At 45.5% G+C, this 8,808-nt stretch overlaps 1 pseudogene; it reads right to left on the bottom strand.

Moving 5' to 3' along the window:
• Positions 1-3,853: 3,853 nt before the first annotated feature.
• LOC123058097 (subtilisin-like protease SBT3.8) lies at positions 3,854-7,337 on the bottom strand (annotated as a pseudogene).
• Between the last annotated feature and the right edge of the window lie 1,471 nt (positions 7,338-8,808).

The following is an 8,808-nucleotide window of genomic DNA, read 5'->3' as shown; positions in this document are numbered from 1 at the left end:
TTCGAGGATGGCCTCCTCATACACCAGCAGGAAGGCTGACGGATCCGCCGCACCGCCGTAACGCGGCGGCATCTCCGGCTTGAACTTGGGCAGCCACTGCACCCATCGCAGGGCGGGGGCCAGGGCTCGGAGCCCCATGGCCCCGTCGTCTACGCTAGCCGTCGGAGTCGGCGGCGGGGCTCCTGCCATGTGGGCGTAGCATGGTGTCGACGGAGCGCAGATCGACAGACGAGAAGCTACGACGCACCCCTACCTGGCGCGCCAAATGTCGGATCTAGGGTTCTGGCAGACCCTTGAGGTTCGAACACTGGGATGCGTGCGAAGATTTTCTCCCTATTAATCCACGCCCTGGCTCTCTGAGATCTTGTGGACGAACATGACGAACTCTCAACACAGGAAGACACAAGATTTATACTGGTTCGGGCCACCGTTGTGGTGTAATACCCTACTCCAATGTGGTGGTGGTGGATTGCCTTTTGGGCTAATGATGAACAGTACAAGAGGAAGAACAGCCTCCTGAGGTCGAGGTGTTCTTGTGTTTGATGAGCTTGTGTGTGTGAAGATCGAAATCAGTTGCCGACTTGTGATGGTGTCGATCCGATGCCCCTCATGGTGGTGGCTAGTTCTACTTATATAGGCCCTGGTCCTCTCCCCAAATATTGAGCGGAAAGAGATGCCAACAACGGCCAATTCGAAAGGGGACAGCTAGTACAAGTTATCCTGACAAAAGGTGGTCTTCGCCTGCAAAAGGCTCTGGTGATGACACCATCTTGGGCTCCATGGTGACCTCCATCTTGCCGTCCTTCTGGTTCTGGTCTCGTTGCACCAATATGGAAACCTTTGCTTGATGCCTCGGTACTCCGCGCCTGCGCTTTCCCCCTTAGCACCAAAGAGGAAACAAGGACGTTGCGCGCGCTGGCGCCCGCCTGGTCTCGGTCATCATGGCTCACATCACGAGGGGCCTCGCAAGGTTTTCCTTGCCTTGATCTCTTCGCCCCTCATGAGCCTGCCTGGCGAGGCCGCTCTTGATGAGGTCTTGTGTTGTCCGCCTCGCGAGGCTTGGCCCCTCGCGAGGGTCTTGAATGTCTTATCGATGAAGATGGGCCGTACGAACCTGCCAGCCCAGCCACGCCGTGGGCCACAGGCATGCAAGTCTGGGAACCCCCGTTCCCAGAACGCCAACAAAAGGGCTCATTCGAAATGATCTGGTGGCCGCTTGGGCGATCCATTGGATCCAGAAACTTCAATCTCAAGTGAGGCCGGTGTGGGTCTATCAGGAAATGATGACCCAACCCATGTCAATCCCAACGAGCTTGACATGGCTGAGTTCACAGAGAAGATGAAACACTTAACCACGCGGAGCGACAACCTCCGCCTGACTGGTCTTGTCCTTCCCTACAACAACACTGAACTCCCTCCTTTGGTAAGGTGATGACAAAACATAAACTTAAATATATAGGCCCTATGGAGGGCGATGCAGATATTGTCATGCGCTTAATTTAGAAAACTGGTAAACTCGTGATGTCGTACTTTGGAAGGTTTTTTTCAGAGTTTGGAGAATGGGAAGATATGTTTATCCCCATTCTTCTTATAATGGCTACTTTTCAGAATTTACACTTTAAACTTTATTCATTTGATTCCCTTTTTCTTTGGGATTCTTGGAGATTTTTTAATAGAAACAATTTGTTTGGTTGCAGCCATTACTAGAAGAATAGAAAACTACTCATTCCCTCCCCCCCCCCCAAAGTTAGACAACAAAATAGGGGCGAGGCAATAAAAATTTACTTGGAATGAATTTTTCAAGCCATGATAGGTAGATATAATGGACTCTTTATGACACAAACTTTGGATCTGACTTTTAGTGTACAAGCAGGGTTCTCACTTAATACAGGTGAAGGTTAGCAATAGACTGGGAAGCGACCAACTAGAGAGTATATTCATCATAATCATGCATTCTGAATAAGCAAACATTACACAGTAACATGGATATGGTATTATATTCTACATGTGTAACACCTTCGAGGCTGAAATGGAATTGATCAATCATGTCCCAAGTCAAGCCACTTGATTACTTCAGAGAGAATACCATGTTGACATGCCACATAATACCACACTTCAATGCATGTTAACATCCAAAATTATTCATTTGCACCTAGTTAATTGAAACTCAGCATGAGAAAGCATGAATCACTAAAGGCTCATTATGCATAAGATGACTATCATAAAACACTTCAAAACTAAGCATGAAGTTAATCATCAATACATAAACAAAACAAAATATGATCATACCAGCTTTCTCCACCGCAGCCACTTCACCAAATTTCGTCATTATTGTGTTGTCACTTGCACAACTTGAATATCACGTATAATAATAATATAGTGCATGTGTCGCCGTGACTAAAGTTGAAAACTGCTGACAACTGTACAAAAGAAGAGAATGCGATGAAAATAGTTTTGGTATTTTCATTAGTTCAACAATGAAGCAGATACAATTTAAGCAATAACTTTTCTATTCAAACATAAGACTCAATAAGACGCAAACAAGATTTTCTGCCCTATATATTGTTAAAATCTACTACATACACATCAATTGACCTATATATCTATACAAATTAAAATGCCTATATCCTATTCTCTCCTCTCCTCTCACACTCTCAATTATACAAAGAATTCACACATATATATATCCTGTCAAACTCATCCATACATAATAATTTATAAAGGAAAAAAGATAAAACATTCATATCATCAAAATCCTAAACACCTAGCTAGCTAGGATCCATATCTATTTCCACCCATATCATCCATACTAACCTAGCTAGGATCCATATATCATGCACCATATATATCCATATCACTTCCATACATATAAAAATAGTGACAAATAGAAAAAAAAAGGCAAATAAATTGAGTAGAATTGCTCACCTAGGTGGGGGGTTTTGAAGGCCAATGTCAAGTTGGTGGGGTGTGGCTGGCGTCGGGGTTGCTGGTGGAGGACGATGTCGAAGTGGTGGAGCCTGGCGGCAAGGTGGTGGAGGACAACACCGAGGTGGTGGAGGACGACATTGAGGTGGTAGGGTATGAAAAATCTCGGCCGCAGAGGCCGTCTGAGTGGCGGTGAGCTCCGCATGCGGCATGAGTGAGGTGTAAAAGGGCAAGTGGCAAGGGTGAGGCAGCTTCATGGTTTCATAGCCCTTGCGCTGCAGCCCGTGCTTTAACAACAGGGAGACGAAGGGGACGCGTGTGCCAATTCAAAAATATCCAGACATAAGACGAGTGTTTCCTGTCGGCCACTTAGCTTACAGGAGACAAAGGGTTTCACATTTTTTGTTAAAGGAAATATTTAAGTTGAGTCCTCTGTTAGAGTGCACCCGGCATATACCACCCACCATGACGGAGCCGTCAACTGCATGGAGGAAGGCCACATGGCAGGGTAGTTTGCTGAGCATACTATATAAGCCGAGTGCTTGTCATGGTTTATGCAGAGATCCTAGTTTAAGGTGAGTGTTTTCCAAGCTCTTCCCGCTATATTGTGGTGTAAGCCGAGGGGCTTTTATGTGTTGTGTATTTTAGAGTTGGCTCTCGGCTTACACTGATGTAAGCCAAGTGGCCGACAAATTACACTCTAATTATGACGAAACAAAAGGCAACATATGTTTTCCTGTAGTGTTAGAAGTTGGCACAGAATGTCCTCTCTTGGACACATGGCGAGCCACCACCCAAGGATTCTAGTATAGTCATACAAAAGGATCAACACATCTCATTAATCATGGACCACCATGTTCGTTTCCTACTATTGTAACAATAGGATTTTTTTTGGGTGTTTTATTAATATTTTTGTATGCCAAATACATTACTGCATGAATAACCATATACCATACACCGATAAATTTAGGATGTATCTGCAACAAAGTCTTCTATCACATTCCTTACTGCGACTGGAATCCTGACGTGGGTACCTCCATCTGACCATGTCAAACTACCAAAGGTAAATCCACCTTGCACTCTCCGCTTTGTAGTAAATAAACCCTAAATGATGCACTTCTGCTACTATCTTTAGCGAATGTGATCGTTGATGGTTCCATGGACATGACAACCCCTACTGGAGCTTCAAGCACTGCATGATAAGTTGTTCCAACTGCCCCCACATTTGTCACAGTGCGCATAACCGTGACATGGTCCTTGAGGTTTGGAACAACGATTGACGGGAGATTGAGGTTGAGTTGGTAAGACTCGCAGCCATGTAACAACCCAACGGTGCAATTAAAAAACTTGTTGTACTCTCTTGCATCCACGTCGTAAACCAAGCCTGGGTCAGTGGCTTTGTCTGGATCCATGTGACCACCACCGAAGTCGAAGGGATCAGCCACCTTCTTCGGGACCGCCTCTGCTTCGATCGGCACGCTGAAACGATCGGTCACTGGCGCTAGAATCATCACCAAGAAATAAGTTATTGGTATAACATAAAATAGTTGAAAGAACTTTCCATATACACATTGTGCATACCTGTGGTGATGATTGCGGACTTGATCATAGCAGGCGACCAGTCAGGGTGAACCGATTTAAGCAGAGCGGTCACCGCTGAGACATGTGGGCATGCCATGGATGTACTTGATAGGAACACATAGAAGTCACGCACAGCTGCTAAGATGTTGACGCCTGGTGCAGTTATGTCGGGTTGTGCAAATATCCATAGAGACAAAAGTATTAATTCTGGAGAGTAAGATAGGCTAGTTAAAAGCACCGCAGCGCAAAAACAAAAGGGACACTGCAAGTGCAACTATTCTGACTTTGAGTTAAGAAGTTCACACTTGAAGTACCTTGAGTATGCCTGGATACAGGGGGCTAGGGCCTCTGGACGAGAATGCAGCGACCCTTGGTGAAAACACTGTGTCTCCGACAACGGTCATGGCAGGTAATATCTTCACGATTGGACTCCTATCATGACAAATGACATGCACAAATTAGTTCCGGGAGAAAGAAAACATATTCCTCCTGTTTCCGGCAACGCGACATGTTCTTACTCTGCGATCGCCACGTATGACTCAATTCTCTGTGCGGTTTCGTAGTCTACTACAACACAGGGCATGCTGCCCTTGCATGCTGGCAGGAGGTTCGTGGCGTACTGCGCGAAGATGAGGCCCTTGGCTCCGGCGCCCATGCTACGGTTGATGGTGAGGGGCAGATCTACCCGAAGCAGCACGCTGGGCGCCAACCCCGGTGCGTAGCACAGGACGATCTTGCTGGTCACGTTGCTTGATGCCAACCACTCCGCAGTGCAGCTGCACAAAAGTTGAAGTGAATATGGTTCGATAAACAATGGAACTATAAAAATCTAACATATTGATTGAGTGTGTTATGTCGCTACCTTCCCGCATGAACAAGCTCCTTAAAGTCACCGTTGTTCAGAGTTGAGTTGTAGTAAAGAGATTGTCCCTGTGTTTAAGATCGAAGACACATCAGATCATAAGTTTTCCTCGAGAGGATAAAAGAGTACATTAAGGAAACCTAACTGATAACAAAGTCGGTAGGAAATTATTTTTCTGCATGCATTTGAGCCGAGTCAAGTTGATTTGTAAAAATATATACGATTATGTTTCCACACACGCTTGTTCAACACCTGACGTATCATAATTGACTTTGTAAAACCTATACCGATATAAAATCATGGCCACTCAACTATGTGTTATCTCAACTATAAAACAGTTTGTTATTTAATTTGTACCTAGCATATGCAATGATGTTTCTATCCTTGAAAGCGATCGTATTTGATGATGCATTTTCTATGCTTTAATATTATCAAAAAAATATCAGAACAAGTACTTGCATATCGATCGTTTGTACGTACCACAAGCTTTTTTTTGTTTCCAAGAGATATTAAGGTTGGGAAGGCACGGTCGATCGTGCTAGCTGCCACTGTCGTCACCCATGGCACAGCATTGGTCACCGTTTGTGGTGCCGGGCCATCATTCCCGGCAGAAAAGACAACTGAGATTCCTCTCAAGACAGCGTGCAGTGTCCCGGGAAACTCGTGACCAGCACCCCCAAGTGAGAGCGACATGACATCCACACCATCGTGTATGGCATCGTCGATGGCCGCGAGGATCATGGCTTCACTACCCCTTATCCGCGGCCCCCATAACGCCTTGTAGATTGCTAGCCGTGCACGTGGTACTCCGCCACGGGCCATGCCAGTGGCTAGGCCACCATAGCTCACACCCTGGACTTCTCTACCGGCGATCGTCGAGGCGACGTGTGTGCCATGGCCGTGGAAGTCCCGAGGCAACATGTACTCGCCCTTGAGATTCTCGGGGTCACCTCCATTCGAGTACCACCGTGCGCCGATGATCTTTCTGTTGCAGCTTGTTGCATTGAATGTCTGCCCAACCTGGTATATGCCTTTCCACCGTGCCGGAACGGGGCTGTATCCGTTGTCGTCAAAGCTTAGTGATTCAGGCCATATGCCTGCGACAAAGACATGCGTGGACCGACGGAGTCAACCTATATCCATTTCTAACGCTTGGCTTTGGTTTTCACAAATTCTGAATTTAATCTAGAAATTTCATGACAAACCTGAATCGATCACCCCGATGATGATATCTTCACCGTAATTTGCTTTCCGAAGCAGGTCAGTTTGTTGTGGTAATTTGTTGAGGCCAAGGCCAAGGAAGTCCCAGCTTCGAGTTGTTTGTGCCTCATGATAAGTGTTAGGTTTCACACTTATAACTTCAGGAAACTCTACATTTGCAACATCCATATTAATTAGTTTCATTCGATCATGCCAGCAACATATGAAGGCATCAAATGCTGATGCCATCTTGGATTGGTTATCACTTACTTGCCAACATCTCAGCTTGGGTTCCGGTGAGCATTGCCGCGAATCCAGAGAATCCGTGCTTGTAACTGTAAACTATTGACTTCAAGGATTCATCCTTGCTGTTGCAGACAAGACACAATGTTTAGCAATCACTTCTGTCGCATGGTGATAATATGTAGTAACATGAATTACCAGCTAGTTCGTACCTCCCAAATACTGAGGCTAGTATGTCATGGTGCGACGCGGTGACAGCAGATGGATCGTCATGTTTCTTCTCCCCCATGTACACTATGTAGAGCTGAAATTAACATGCGGGAAGTTGCGAAAAAAGAAAGTTCAGAACAAGCCGAGTTATGCACAAACAAAACAAAAGTTGAAGTCTTGTGAACAAAGAGGGATTATATTTTCCCTCAAAGGGAGGAAGTATATCTTACTTTGCTCGAGGCATTTGCTGAAAGAGGCAACAGTGTGATGAGGAGCAGAGCACAGCAAGAGAAAGCTGTCCTCGGATCCATGTCTGAATTCGACAAGAGTGTTATGTTCTCGTGTTCTGTCGCGTGAATGTATATATAGAACTTTGGGTGTTGCTAGGTGAAACACGTGATCGAGGAAAAAACAGGACCTGACGACCATGTCGTGTCTATCACCATTAAACAACTTGAAACAGACCCGGTATACATATTCAAGTTTCTGATATAGTTTTGGTGACTCGACATGAGATCGACTTCCAAACAACAACCTTCATTTAATCAGTGGGCAAGAACCGTTAAGTACCATTTGGGGGGGGGGGGGGGGGGGGGGGGGGGGTGCAAGAACCGTTCAAATCCAATACTAGACCATGGTCCGGATAGGAACCACCATGCTCATCGGGCATCCAGGCCGCGTCGATGTCATGACCTCTTTCTTTTGGACTTTCGAATTAAGCGTTGGTAAAGTTGATAAACGTGAAGGCAATTTCAGTACAAAAAATTGATCCACTGAAGCATTCCACGCAAAAACTAGTTTGGCTAATTCGTTTCTCCAATAGATAAATTCTTTTCTTCGAAGAACCGCTTCGAGAGGGCAGGGCTGCAGGGGTTCCTACAATTTCTACAGAAAGGATAGAAATGGTCGAGTTTATAAGAAAAACTACACCCAAAAACCAACACAGATGATGATTCAATTTATAAGGAAAGTCGGACCCAAAAACCTACCGGAGCTCGAGGATTCTATGAAAACAACTGACATGTTCTGGTGGGGGAGATGAACAGAATAAGAGAAGAGTGCATTGGGCAGCTTGGAAGTTCCTTACTGACCCAGTATGCAGGGACGCGCTGGGTTTCAGGAACTCGTATTGTTTCAACCAAGCTCTTTGGGCGTGCCAAGCTTGGAGACTGCCACATAAGCTAGAATCCCTATATGCACAACTGATGAAAGGTAAATACTTCGCAAATGAAAATTTACTTGAACGGTGTTCCTCTCAGATACTTCAGCAGGTTGGAGAGGAATTGAACAGAGTCTTGAGCTGCTAAAAAATGGCTTGATGCGTATAAGTGATGGGTCCAAGACTCGCATCTGGCGGGACAACAGAATCCCGAGGAATGGTGCTCTGAAAATCATGACGGAAAAGAGCAGAGCGAAGCTGAAGTGTATTACTCCCCTCCGATCTAAATTAATTGTCGCAACTCTGCACACATGTACGTACATGACCATATGCACACACAAATACACGAGCGGGACAGGGATGAGTTTCAGGCATACACGATCGACCTCCATGTGTTCGTGGAATCTGAAATTCAAAGCTGCCTCAGTACATCACCAAGGAATTCAAAAATCAAATTTTACAGAAATATGAGAAAGTAGTGGCTGCACCCACCTTTCAAATTTCAAATATAGTCCGTATACATTGCTAGTTCATCCCCAAATTTCAAATTTACAGAAAATGCATCACTAGATCCCACCCGACTGAGGCAACTTTTGATCGTTAAGAGCATCTCCAGCCGCGCCCTCAG

Source organism: Triticum aestivum, chromosome 3A (assembly GCF_018294505.1).
Source record: "Triticum aestivum cultivar Chinese Spring chromosome 3A, IWGSC CS RefSeq v2.1, whole genome shotgun sequence".
Classification (NCBI taxonomy): Eukaryota; Viridiplantae; Streptophyta; class Magnoliopsida; order Poales; family Poaceae; genus Triticum; species Triticum aestivum.
The sequence above is the reverse complement of the archived record's forward strand: the minus strand, read 5'-3'. Positions and strand labels throughout refer to the sequence as shown.